The sequence below is a fragment of the Suricata suricatta genome, chromosome 7 (assembly GCF_006229205.1).
Source record: "Suricata suricatta isolate VVHF042 chromosome 7, meerkat_22Aug2017_6uvM2_HiC, whole genome shotgun sequence".
NCBI classification, from domain to species: domain Eukaryota; kingdom Metazoa; phylum Chordata; class Mammalia; order Carnivora; family Herpestidae; genus Suricata; species Suricata suricatta.
In genome coordinates, this window is record NC_043706.1 from 106,190,733 (window position 1) to 106,204,913 (window position 14,181).

General features: G+C 35.5%; 1 protein-coding gene across 1 annotated transcript in view; it reads right to left on the reverse strand.

The window, feature by feature from the left end:
- Window positions 1–14,181, reverse strand: part of LOC115295326 (triadin-like) — an 86,899-nt gene that overhangs the window by 2,863 nt on the left and 69,855 nt on the right. The window lies entirely within an intron of this gene.

Here is a 14,181-nt window from a genome sequence, read left to right on the forward strand (position 1 = left end):
AATCTAGCTTTTATTCCCACCATTTTGTTTATATGGTCTCTCCAGTCACCACTGCCCCCACTTGCCAATACCAATGGATATAATTAACTATATTTATCACCTTTTTCTTTGTAAATTCATGTTCATTTGAGTTCTGATTAGCCCACTTAAAACTATAGGAAATTGACAAAATACATAAAACACTGGCTTTAAAGATTGAACATAGACAACAAAGGACGGTGATTTTTAAGTGATGGAAGCAAATGAGGTATGTCCTATAATTGTCTCAGCTTAATGTCTTAAGTGAATTATAAGGCCTTAATGCAGAATGGAACTGAACAGAGGAAATGGAGCTGGGAGTCAGGAAAGACCAAGACAGCTAGAGATCACAGGTCAGAGCCATGTAAAGTAGAGAGCTGCAGAGAGAAGAAGAAAGTGAGAAAAGAGATAAAGCAAGTTCTAGGAATTTGTGGAAGGCCCTCTTAAATTTTCAGATGAGCACTAGTCAGCATATGCAAAGTAAAGTACTTGAGGCCAGGGCAAGAAACAATGGAAACAATACCTTAGTTCACTATAGTAAGCATTAAAGTTGGGTAATGTCAGTCTTTCAAGTTTGATCCTGTACTTCAAGATCCTGTTGGCTACTGTGAGTCTTTTTCAAGTCCATATAAATTTTAGAATCAGTTTGTCAACATTCACATAATAACTTGCTAGTATTTTGAATGGAAACTGCAGTGAATTTATAGAGCAAGATGGGAGCAACTGACGTCTTAACAATATTGAATCTTCTACTTCCCAAGCATGCATTATCTCACCATTTAAGCAGAGACTTTGATTTTTTAATTTTTTTTCATCAGAATTTTGTACTTCAATTTTTATTTGGCTAACTTCTACACAGGGCTCAGCTCAGTTACCTTTTCTCCAGAAAGCCTTATCTGAGGTGGTTGGACTGTTTCCCCTTTATGCACCAATATTATCTTTTAGATTTTTTGATCATGTTACTACTCATAATCTACTGGAAATATTAACTTGAAGAAATACCTTTCCTTCTAGACTGAGATATTTGAAAACAGATCGTGTTTATCCATCACTGAATCCAGGAACTGGTGCAATACCTAATACATGATTACAGGGTAGGCTCTCCCTTAGTGCTTGTTCACTAGGTAAATAAATGAAACAATGAGAACAAGTGAAGGTAAATAAATGGAGAAGTGAGTCAAGAAAAATGAAAATAGGAAAATATATGAATTCAGGAATTACATTAGCACACAAAATGTGTGTTAATGTGACTACATATTTCTCTGCACTTGGCCATGACAATCCACTTCTCAGCTTTCTAGTACTCAGGCAAAAATCAAAAGTGCAAACAATGACAAAATTCACAATTTTTAAAAAATTTTTAAATGTTTTTTATTTACTTTTGAGAGACAGCGTGAGCAGGGGAGGGTCACAGAGAGGGGGAGACACAGAATCTGAAGACAGGCTCCAGGCTCTGAGCTAGCTGTCAGCACAGAGCCTGACGCAGGGCTCGAACCCACAAACCATGAGATCATGACCTGAGCCGAAGCCGGATGCTTAACCGACTGAGCCACCCAGGTGCCCCTGATTTACAATATTTTAAAGTATAAACAAATAGTTTCTGTTTCTAAAGAGAATTCTTGGTATAATAACTCCTTGTATATTACCCGAGATAAATTTATCTCATGTGTTCTCAGGGGAATAAAAGCAATAATATAGTCTAATGTAGTAAATAACATAAATAACATTAAAAAAATACCTACCCTAAATATGTAATAGTGTTCAGAGGGTTTTACCTTCTGCTCTTACATGGACCGATTACACTATATTAAGAACAGTCCAATAAGAGAAATGTTGCTTTGACTCAAGCCCAATCAGTGTGGCTCAGGTATACAGCTACGTACTCTGCCTAAACGTAAAGATAAAGGCAAAGTTACAAACACTTTACCTAGTGACATTTGGAGTATTGAACGGTCTTGTTTCTTTTTGATAATCTAATAAATATTGACATAATTCTAAGAAACATGCATGAATACAATTAAAAACACAAAAACAAGCACACACAAATTGTATGCAAATATACAGTTGTTCAATTACGCACTTGAAGCTACATCAAATGAAGAAAATCTTGACTGAGAAGGTCTACTATTTCTTACAGTCAGGTTGTAACAATTACCAAGCAACTATTTATTTCCACAAAGCTATTTAATTATGAAATCTGGGTTTCAGAGTTGGTTTTTACATGCCCTCTCTTATATTTATTTCTAAGTCAATTTCAATTGTAGCCCATAACATCTCTCTAATTATTCTGCTGTTCTCTTTACATTGTGTCTTAAGGATTTCATTGTGTTCCCTCAAAAGTTAAATTGAAGTCCTAGGGCTCAGAATCTTGTGAATTTGACCTTATTTGGAAATAGATAATTAAGATGAGGTCATTGGGTAGGGTGGGTCCTTATAAGAAGAGTTATAAGGTGTCCTTAGAAGAGGAGAAGAGACACAGAAACTGACATACAGAGGAAGAGAACATGATGACGTACAGGGGGAAAACTATGTGATGACAGAAGCAAAGATTTGAATGATGTTTTTACAAGCCAAGGAACACAAAGTTTTGCTGTAAATTCCAGAAGCTAAGGGAAAGGTACGGAACAGATTCTCCTCCAAACCTTCTAAGACAGCATGGGTCTGCCTGCACTTGATTTTGGACTTCTCTCTCTAGAATAAGTTTTTGTTATTTCAAGCCATCCAGTTTGTGGTGCTTGTTACCACAGCCCTAGGCAACAAATACACTATGCCAGTACTTTAGTCCAGTCCACCACTGTTTCTCTGCATAATTACCAAGACCATCCAAACTGGGCGTTCAAAGCCAAAACATAGGCTTTCTCCCCTCTCTCTTCTTTCAACTTTGTAGTCAGAGTGATTTTCTAGAATGCATGTGTGGTCATTACACATATCACATCTCAATCTAGAGCATGTACCATCTTTGTGAACTCCAACTGCCTTTGCCTGGTTGGTGGGGTTACTGATGAACCTAACTGCTGCAATATCTCATCACCTTTTTCTCTCTCTTCACCATTTTTCATGCTTTATTCAAGGCATATTGAAGTATTGTATTTCTAAACACCAAGTGTGTCTCTTTTGTCTCTGGGACCTCTTATATGTTGATCTCCCTATATAGAATACCCTTCCTCTTTTTTGGTTTGGCTAAATCTCATTTATTATTGAGATATTATCCAAAAAATAAGCTGTTCTAGATAGCTTTCCCTAAATCCCTCAGACTGAGTTGGGTTGGTGTACCTTTTATATTCCAATAGTATTTTCTCTCTCTCTCTCTCGATAGATAGATAGATAGATAGATAGATAGATAGATAGATAGATAGATGATAGTAGTGCTTCCAAAGCTTACTAGGGTTCCTGATATATTGGGATTTATCAATAAATGTATGTCAACTAAATTAAATACCTACTATGCAAACATTCTATAGCAGCAGTTGAGTACAACTTGGGACTGGAAGCTTCTCACCAGAAGCCTGCTGGGGTATATGCCTCCCCATTGCTGCAGCCAGATTAGAGGCTGACCTAAGGAAGGACCATTATTCTGCTCCATATGGGTAAATTAGCTAAGGGAACAAAGTTATCCCTAGCAATGGTACTTTGAACTTGAAAAAAAAAGTAAATGAATATAACCAAATGTTTAGTCCATAAAGTCCTGATGAATAGAATTGTTAAGTTTAAGTCACACCTCATTTGACATTCTCTTCAAGATTAACTTGTTACTTTTAAATGATTGAGGCAATTGCAGTAAAGGATACTACTGTAATCCTATTATATATTGAATGGATTTGAATAATAAACCTTAAATCATTCCTGCAACAACTAGGTAGCAGTTCCAATTGCTCCTGATGTCCAACTCTAGTTCATGACCCTAAGACTGTGTCATCTTCGGTAGTCACATACATTTTCTATGTTTTTTACAATGAGGAACACATATGCCTTGCTTAACTGATACCAATTCTTTAAGATTTGGGAAAAAGACACAAAGAACCAAATGAAGAAAAACACAAATAACAAAAACAAAAGAAAGAGACCAATATACATCCCTGTGTTATGCAACTAGTTACTATATTTTCTGATATATTTAATTATTATTTGATAATGTACATATTCTTCACTCTCAAAGAAATATTAAAGTTGAAGTTTTATAAATGTATCAATAGCCAAAGGTCTTCATTGAACATAGATCGATATAGCTTCATGTGATAACAATGCTGGTCTGGAAATTGTTAACATGAGTGATGTCAATAAAGGCTTTTAAATAATCTGCTTCATAACAAATTCTCTCAAAATCGATTGTTTAACTTTGATTAATAATGGAATAATATCATTTAATGATCTTTCATTTTCTAAAATTTTTAATGTTTATTCATTTTTGAGAGACAGAGAGACAGAAAACGAGTGGGAGAGGAGCAGAGAGGGAGGGAGACAGAATCTGAAGCAGACTCCAGGCTCTGAGCTGTCAGCACAGAGCCTGATGCAGGGCTCAAATTTACCAACTGTGAGATCATGACCTGAGCTGAATTCAGATGCATAACCGACTGAGCCACCCAGGCACCCCTCATTTAATGATCTTTCTGATTCACATGTCCACAAATAGCTTTAAGATATCTTAAATATATATGTCAAATTACTATCTTAATTAATGAAGTAGCTTTATCTATGCACTACATTTATCTTAAACTCTCCAATCACCTCCATAATATGATAGATACACTTCCAAATCAATCAAGAGAATCCTAAAACCTACTAATTATGGGGTCACTTAAACTTTAATTTTTATTTTATTTTTTATGTTTATTTATTTATGTATTTATTTTGAAAGAAAGAGCACTCATGTGCACATGCACGTGCACACACACACTTACAAATGGGGGACGAGCACAAAGAGGGAGTGAATGAATCCCAAGTGGGCTCCACACTGACAGTCCTAGGTAGGGCTTGATCTCATGATTCATATCCCGAGATCATGACCTCAGCCCAAATCAAGACTCAGACACTTAATAAACTGAGCCACCAGATGCCCCTGCACTTAAAATTTTAAAACTAAGAAAAGTAAAATTCGCAAACAGAAGTAGGAAACTGAACATTCATGACTGTATTCAAAAAATCATAATTTGATGAATATCACAGAAATTGCCTCATTACTGGATCTAATGAGCAAATTAGTTTCCTCCTTATGGATTTACTATGCCTTTAATTTAGTCAGGATAATTCAGATGAATATCATAACATTTGAACTTTGTAAAATGCTTAAATGTAACACCATTTTAGACACAGAATACATACGAAAAACTTGGAAATTTTTTACTTAGATAATTTAATAGAGAGTATCATTAAATAAGATCATTAAATTTCAATATAAGAGTTTGATATAACAGCAGAAGGACCTTATAAATTTTACAGTCCATAATGAGAGAACTTTAAAACTGGATGCATCTTGGAAATCATTTCAAATACTTTCTTGTTTTCCAAAAAAAACATACCAGGCTTCACAAACATTCCAGGGTATACGTGTGTTATATGTCTATACATTTTCCCTCTGAGAGACATCTTTGTCAGTCTAGGTCCTAAAGCAGTAGTTACCAAACTGGGGTTCCTGGAGTAGCTTTCTCAGGTGAGTTTAGTGACTACTTAGGTGCGAGAACTATTGTCTTAGAGGGATAAAAATCAACAATTGCCAAGATAACGCACGTATGAAACTATGTTTAATGACCTGTTAATAATCAGTGGGTACAAAACACAGAGAGAGTAGACTAAGAAGTCTTGGTAATGAAATCTTACCACTAAAATCTAAATATTTTTTCCTGCTTTGTTGAGATATAATTGACATATATACATAAGTTTGAGGTGTACAACTTGATGGTTTCATACACATATGTATTGTGAAACAATTACCATAAGGTTAGCTAATTCATCCATCACCTCACAATACTTATTTCTTTTTGTGTGCATGGTGATAACATTTAAGACTGCCTCTCTTAGCAGCTATGACTTTTTAGCAACTATGGCATAAGTGGGGTGACCTATTAGCTTCATGAACTTGAATGTCCAAATTTCTCCCCAGATTTGGGGAGTTTTCAGCCATTAGTTCTTTAAGTAAACTTTTGTCCCTTCTTGCTATCTTCTCCTTCTGAGATTCCAAAAATGCTTAGGTTGTTTCTTTTAATAGTATTTTGTAACTCACAAAAACTTTCTTCACTGTTTTTCATTCTTTTCTTTTTTCTCATCTGACTGGGTGATTGCAAATGACCTGTTTTTTCATTCATTAATTCCTTTTTCTGTTTGGTCCTGTTTGTCATTGAAGCTCTGTATTGGATGATCCAGTTTAATCACTGCATTCTTTTACTCTGAGAGTTCTGTTTTGTTTTTTTAATGGTTTCTATTTCTTTTTCAAACTTCTCATTCTGCTCATGTATTGTTTTCCTAATTTCATTTAGTTGTCTCTAATTTCTTGTAGTTTACTAAACTTCTTTAAGAGGATTATTCTGAATTCTTTGTCAGGTAATTCATAGATTTCCATTACCTTAGGGCCAGTCATGGAAGCTTTATTAGTTTCCTTTAGTGGTGTCATATTTCTGTGATTATTTGTGATCCTTGTGTCTCTACGTTGATATGTGTATATTTGAGAAAGTAAATACTCCCAAGTCTTTACAGACTGGCTCTCTCAGGCAAAGCTTCACACCAGTCAGCTCATCCAGAGATTCAGGGTGTGCCATGTAATGGTGTCCTTGGGCAGGTAGATCTGATGCCTGGATCAGCAGGTGGGCAGGCCGTGTGTTTAGGTCCATGGGAAATAGCCTGGTGCCTGGATCTTCTGGGACTGACTATATGCCAAGGGCTACAGGGGAGGGCCTGGCATCTGGGTCTTGGGGACTGGCCCAGTGCTGGGACAGTGTGGGAGTCTGTTTTCACAGAAGTCAGTCAATAGCCTGGGATCATGTGCACTGGCCTGATCCTGGGGCAGGACAGGAGCCTAGGTTGTGGGAGCCAGTCTAAAACCTGGGACTCCAGAAGGCCACCAAAGATGATCTGGTGCTGGGAGAGGGCAAAGAGTGGGTTTCAGAGAAGCCCAGTTGGGGCCTGGGTCTATTGGGACTTCCTTGGCTTGGGACCAGGCTGGGAATCTATGGGTACTGCTTAGAGCCTGAGACTATAGGTGCCAGCTTGGTGCTGGGGCAGGCTGGGATCATGGGGTCTGTGGGAGCTGGCTGGGGTTAGGATGGTCCAGCACAAAGTTCATGGGACATGCAGGAAATCTTGTGCCATGCTTGCTGCCCTCAGGCTGTGGCAACTGGTCAGAGTCAGGGTGGGCTGGGAGCCTAGTGCCATGGGAACCATCCAGGCCTTTGAGAGTCAGCCTGGTGCTGGCATAGGCCAGCTGAGGTCTACAGTGAAGTTGGGCACTCTCTTCACTCTCCTTCTACAGAGAGGAGTCTCTTTTGTGCTAAGCTGCCAGGTTTGGCAGAGGGGGTGGGGTCATATGAATCTATTCTTACTTTCCTCAGTTGTCTTTTTTTTATTTCATCCAGGGACTATATTCCCTAACCTGTAATCCTTAGTTCTTGTGAGAGTATTTTTTGTACAGATACATGTTCAAAGTAATGTTTTGGGGAAGTGCATGTATATGTTGTCATCTAAGCCTATATATTCCTTAAGGTCCAAATTTAGGCAGCAATAAGTTTAAGAACACTGTAGATTTCTTATTGAAGGAGAATTCTATAAGGTAGGGGTTCTCATACAATAGAACAACCTGGAAACTTAATAGAAATGCACATGTTCAACTCCATCCCTGACCTCCAGAATCAGAAACCCTAGTGGTGAGCCCAGCCCTTCAGGCGTATCAGACACATGTTGAAGTTTGAGAGCCTCTTTTTGAGAACCATGACTACAGTTGGTAATAGTATTCATTTAACAAAATCTATGGCTATTTTTTGCACTTTTGAGTTCCAGCTAATTGTGTATGTCATATTTCAGCAAAGAGGCTTAATTAGAGTCAAAGAGAAAGGTTTCAATCTACTGGGACATAAACGGATAAAGCTAAAAACAGAACATGCTTATGCTGATTCTAGAATGTCAACTTTTCAATGTAGATGACAGTAATATTCTATTCAAATGTTTGTGAATGAGATCTATAAAGGATGTGATACAAAATCAAATTCATATAACAGGAGAATTTTTGTATTTTTTTTTTACAAAGGAAGCCAAATCATTGTAATTCTGTTGTTCTCATAGAGATGGTAACTGGCTTCATGTCACAGGCTATGTTTCAAACAGTATGAAGCAATGTAACAGGAGTATACCTACATATATTTGTTTATTTTATTTACACGGATTTTAGGGTTTTAAATATTTTTAGGTACCTTTTATATTTTTTGTGTTTTCTAAATTTCTCTAATTTTATTAAAAACAAATGAAATTGTCATTGTAATATTTTCCATTTCTACTTTTGCTATGCATTGACTTAAAAGGTGGTCATGTTCAATGAAGGAAAAAGGAAGGAAAAGGAAAAAATAAAGTCAAAAATATTCTGAAATATTAGACATATGAATGGTAGAAATCATAGCAGTTTAAAATTACATAAAATAATAAATAGCATGTCTACATCTTTATATGCTAAGGAAATTTCTAAAGTAACATTTGACAAAAATAATAAAAATCTTGATCTAGTATAATAAAAAAATATTAATTAGTGTTCTGGGGCAAGCAATAGATAAGAGACCTTAAGGGTTGGATTTGGTTCTTGAACAACTCATTTGCTGTGGAACCTTGACACGGCCATTTAATGTTGGGAGCCACCCTGAATTCACCAGTTGAGTGAAAATTCCTGGTGAGTGGGCAATTTTGCATGGTCTCTTGCCACTAGGCAGTGCCCAATATCTACGCTTCTATAACTATCATTTCTACTTGGGCACCAATCCGCGGAGTACTTTGTTGATTAGTGTCAGGAGCAGCCTGTACCCCTGCCCTGTCCCTGAGGTGTGATTGCTTCTGGTTAAAGAAAAGATACACCCTAAGGCGACTAAAATAAGCAACATATAATTTTCCTCCTAGCTGATCAATTAACTGATAACTCACTACTTTCTAGGCCTGGACATCATTGCAAAAGTCACTACTGTGATAGAAAAAAAAAGTATAATTCGTCTTTGGGACTTTGAGAGCAGGCATTATGTCTCCTGGGGATCCTGTTTTTCTGGGAACTTTCTCTTAGAGCTATAAATAGCCTAATAACCCTTACTCATAAAAAACTGACCTTTACTAAACAATGCTGTTTGCCTTATGGTGAAAGGTCACTTTCTTAGGGCTATACGCGAGATTTTGTATATCTTGATCTTATGCATCCTAAGGAAAAAATGTACACTTAAAAAATACCTGCCTTCCCCATATAATAGCATCAGTGCCTGTAGCTAAGTTTTTTACGACAATCATTACTATTAAGATTAGAATTGTAACTTCTGCAGGATCCATGTTCTGGAAAATTGTAAAAATTATCTATGAGAAATCATTTACTAAACACACACTGTTCTTTCAGTTTCTTGTAACTTTCACTATAAATAAAGCTCAAGAATCAGACAGAGCAGAGATGCCTCCTGGTGAAAGAGATTTGAGGCTCTCTCACTCCCCTTTTGCCGACACTGTCCATCCTTCAGAGACCCCTGGACCTGCTGGAGCTGGACTCTGGCAATTTAACTTTCTTTCTTTATGTTTTACAAAAAGAAAAGAAATGGTAGAAATTAGATTGATGGTTTCTAAGATCTTATCCAGGTAAAGTGATATATTTATGTTAAATATTAATTTATTTTTTAAAATTTATTTTTGAGAGACAGAGAGCAGGCAAAGGGCGGAGAGACAGAGAGAGAGAATCCCAACCAGGTTCTGCACTTTCAGGGCAGAGTCTGATGTAGGACTCAAACTCACAAACCAAGAGATCATGACCTGAGTTGAAATCAGGAGTTGGATGCCTGACTGAACCACCCATGTTCCACCATTAAATATTAATTTAAATTTAAAAAGTAATTCATTTACAAAGGAGACACAATTTAGATAATCAACCTGAAAAGTTGCAGCATTAATTTCTTTTGGGCTTATTGCTTTTTAGTAAATCTGTTTGCTCAACTCCTGATAGATTTTCTTCTGATGGAAGCATGGTTAAGTCTAAGGGCAGAAGAACAAACCTTGTTTCTAAGACCAGTGAGTCTGTTCCATGCATATAGATATAACTATTTAAGTATTTACTATTTACTCCAGAGCAAGAATTGGCTCTGCTGTAGATTTATATCTTAACCAGAAAGAACTATCAAATAGGTGCTCTACTTTTTAAATTGATGTGAAGATTAATATCCAAACTTTGTATCATATATATTGGAATAACAAGCCATTTGGACGAGGCAAGAAAATATCATAAGGGCTTTTATGATATGTTTGAATCAGTTAAGAAATCTTATTACATATTACCAGAGCTATTATTACTCACCTACATGTTTTATGAGGTTTTCTAATCTTTTAATTTTAAAAATTAAAATGGAAGATACATAAATGTTAAATATGCAAAATATATTATAAAACTCTAAAAGGAATTGCTTTCTGGCTTGGATATGAATTTGAGTAAACACTCTTTTTTCTTCCTTTACCTATGGAGGTGTTTACATATACAGGCAATCTCGTTCATCAAATATACTGTATAAAGTTACTTGATTGAAATACTACTGATTTTTCATTTATCTGATGTTTGCAAATATACTTTTAGAGATTTAATGTGAAATTATGTGAGGATTAACATTATTTATGTAGTGCCATAAATCAGGAAAAAATTACAAATAGTGCTTTGAAAATTGTCCTTTAGTCTTCTAAAAGCCACTTGGCTAGCAAGAATTGCCACTGACAATTGGAACTAAATTTTGGAGAATTTTATTTTATTTTATTTTTATTTTATGAATTAAAATGCAGTCTGGGGGTAAGAAGTGAAAATATTGTTCATAGTGTCCTTTAATTTTAAAAGCAGAGGTATTTGGCAATATATTGGGATAGTGTTTAGAAATTCTTTAAGGTCTACTGTATTAAGATTTATAATCATATAGCTTCTTAGATACATGAACCCAGTGAAATTCATATACAGAAATGACTTTATCTTCATTGGTTTTGTTTGCATTGTGCTAAATTAATAGAGAACCAATAGAAAGTTAGAAGAAGTCAATCAGAACATTACCTAGAAGCCCCTCCCTTGTTTTTGTTTTTGATAGGGAACTTAATATAACACTGAGAACACACCATGATTATTCAACAATTCAATCATTCATTCAGCAAGCAATGACTCAGCATTTGGTGCCTGCTAAGCACTTCAGTACCCTAAGAATATTTAGCCTTTAAGTCTTACCTATTAATTGAAAAAAATGAATTCTTATGGATGGATGTAGTTCTGGTGACAGTCATAGAAATTAGATTTGGTTGAAATGCCATGCTATGGACCTTTCTTTAAAGGCGTAGAAAAGGACATCAATTCCGATATCATACATATACTTTGAAAAGTTCGAAGAATATAGAAGATAAAAGGATAAATGGGTTTACTCAATTATTGACCCACATACTGAACTTTCTAAAGAAAACACTTTTTCTCTTCCAAACACAATTCCTTATATTGGCAAATGACACTACATTCCATCTACAATTCCAACTAGGAGGCTGAAAATCATCCAAAATTCTTCTCCATGCTTCACTCTCCCTATTCAGCTGTCAACAGAACCCTGTTGATTCCATTTTCTAAATATATCTTGAGTGTACTTACACTTGTTCATTTCCTTCTCAGTTTTTGCTTCTATTAGAGCTTCACATATATCATTTTCATACCCTATCATATCACCTGATGTTTTTGCCCTCTTCTTGCGTCTTTTCACCATACCATGCTCATCTGTCAAGTTTCAGCTCAGCTGTTGTCTCCCTCTGGATGCCTTTCCTGATCTCTTTCCAGGATGAGTTAGATGCCCCCAATCTGTACTCCCAGCATTGTATGGAAACCATCATCTCTGTACACTGTAATTATTTGCAATACTTTGTAATTATTTACTCACTTGTCTTCCACAAATAAATTGTAAAATTCACTAGGCAGGGACAGCAATGCAACTGTCATCTTTGTATTCTTAGCATTTGTACATTGTCTCACAGTGTCAACAATCATTGTCTTTAATGAACAAGTGACCACTCTATATAAATGGAGGGTTACTCTATTGAGTAATGCATACTACTAAACATACTCCCTCTCATGACTCACTGAAGATGCTGCTAAAATATTTGAAAAAGCCTTGCAGAAAAGAGAGTTATTTTAATTCTATGGGCTTTCTATGAAACATACCATCAGCAGAAATCTTCCATTTTTTTTCTCTGCATAGGAGATGTTTTAAATTTGTGTTGTGATCATCTTGCTTTGGGATATGTGAAAGTAAAACGTGAAAATTTGTGTACAGAATTTCTCATTAATGTTGGTTATGGCTATTTCACCAGTGAAAGGAGAAATTATATTATGTTTAGGTGTAACTATTAGTTTGGGGCTGGAATATAAGAGACATTTCTGATCGTTTTCAATTGACTGGCACAAGCATATTTTAATTATTAAGACTTACTAAACTATATTACCCTAAACTTTACTGCATCACATGATATTTTAAGTGCATCTTAGGAAAGAAATGAGGAAATGAAGTAGAAATGAGCATCCACCATGCTAAATCCTTATCTTAAAAGTCAAGGCATTGATTAAAGCAAGGGGAGGGGGGATGGAGAGTGTATGAGAAGGAAAGTTCAGTAAAATGTCTAAATTTTGATGGGCTAGTCTAAAGCTGCAAGGCATGGCCCCAAAGAAACCATTATTTCTGCCATGTTTGTTATTTGTCATATCAATCTCAGTTCCTGAGCTTGAGAATATTATGTTCTGAAACTAGAAATGTGAAAATAAAAGAGATGGTAGTTAATATTATTCTCTTCTTTTCTTTTTTTCTTTTCCTTTATAGTCAAGCAAATAGTACCATATTTCTTTCTCAAGATGTTTGTGTTATTGAGAGCTAAATTTGAATAGCATATGAAAGAAAAGATCCCTCATGTTTGTCCACAAGAAGCATCTGAAACATTTTCCTCTGGAATATGATTCAAGTATCAAATATCAACCCTCTTTTAAGCATTTCGCAAGTGTGAAACACTTCATCACAGGCTTGAGAAATATTCCCATGCATGGATGTTGTGTTGATCCATTAAATTGAAAAACCACAAAGAATATTTGACCTAAGAACATAGTTTTGAAAACTGGATAATATATTGTGCATTATAAATAGTGTAAAAGCATGCATAGGCATAGGAGAAACTAAAAGAGAGTGAGAATAGGTTCAAATAATTAATAAAACTAGCATATTTTAGAATAGCAAAGAAGATATAAATCAAACAGGACATTAACATGAGGGAACTGGATCTTGTAAATTTTGCAATATTTTGTCAGAGTAACTCACAAATTAGCCTGGAAACAGAAACATTTCTAATAGTGTTGACTTCTTAACAGGCAAGTATCTAAAAAGGTCCTGAGTTTTTCTTTTAATTTGGAAGAGCCAGACCATCAACTTCTGTGACAAGAAAAGCCTTTTCTAGTAAATTGTTTTTGCCAGCCTGAAACATCTAAATCTGAGTATCTTTACTAGCTTCCTCAATTAGTTTTCGTATTGGATTAAAATGAAGAAAAGACTTTCAGTGAAAATTTTATTAGAAAGGGCAAAAAAGAGCATTTTTTAAATTTCCATAAACTACAGAAGGAAGAAAATCTTTCTGGGGAAAGCCTGAAAACTCAAAATTATGACTTATGGAAGATTCTAAAATATATAATGTTGAAGAAATCTCTGAGGAAGATGACATATCTAAATAGTGGCTAATAATTCTTTTGTTTACACTAATGTTGACTACATTAATGCATAGGTAGAGTTTAGAAATGTTAGAAGAAACTATTGTATTTTTTCTTAATAGAGGCAACTTCTCCAGGATCCACAGAGCCTGTGTCTCTCCTTGAAGTCAGCTGAGAAAAATCATACCTGTCATAGACTGATTCAGAAACTACTAATGAAACTAAGCTTGTTTGCTTGATTGAATTAGCTAAGAAATAGATCT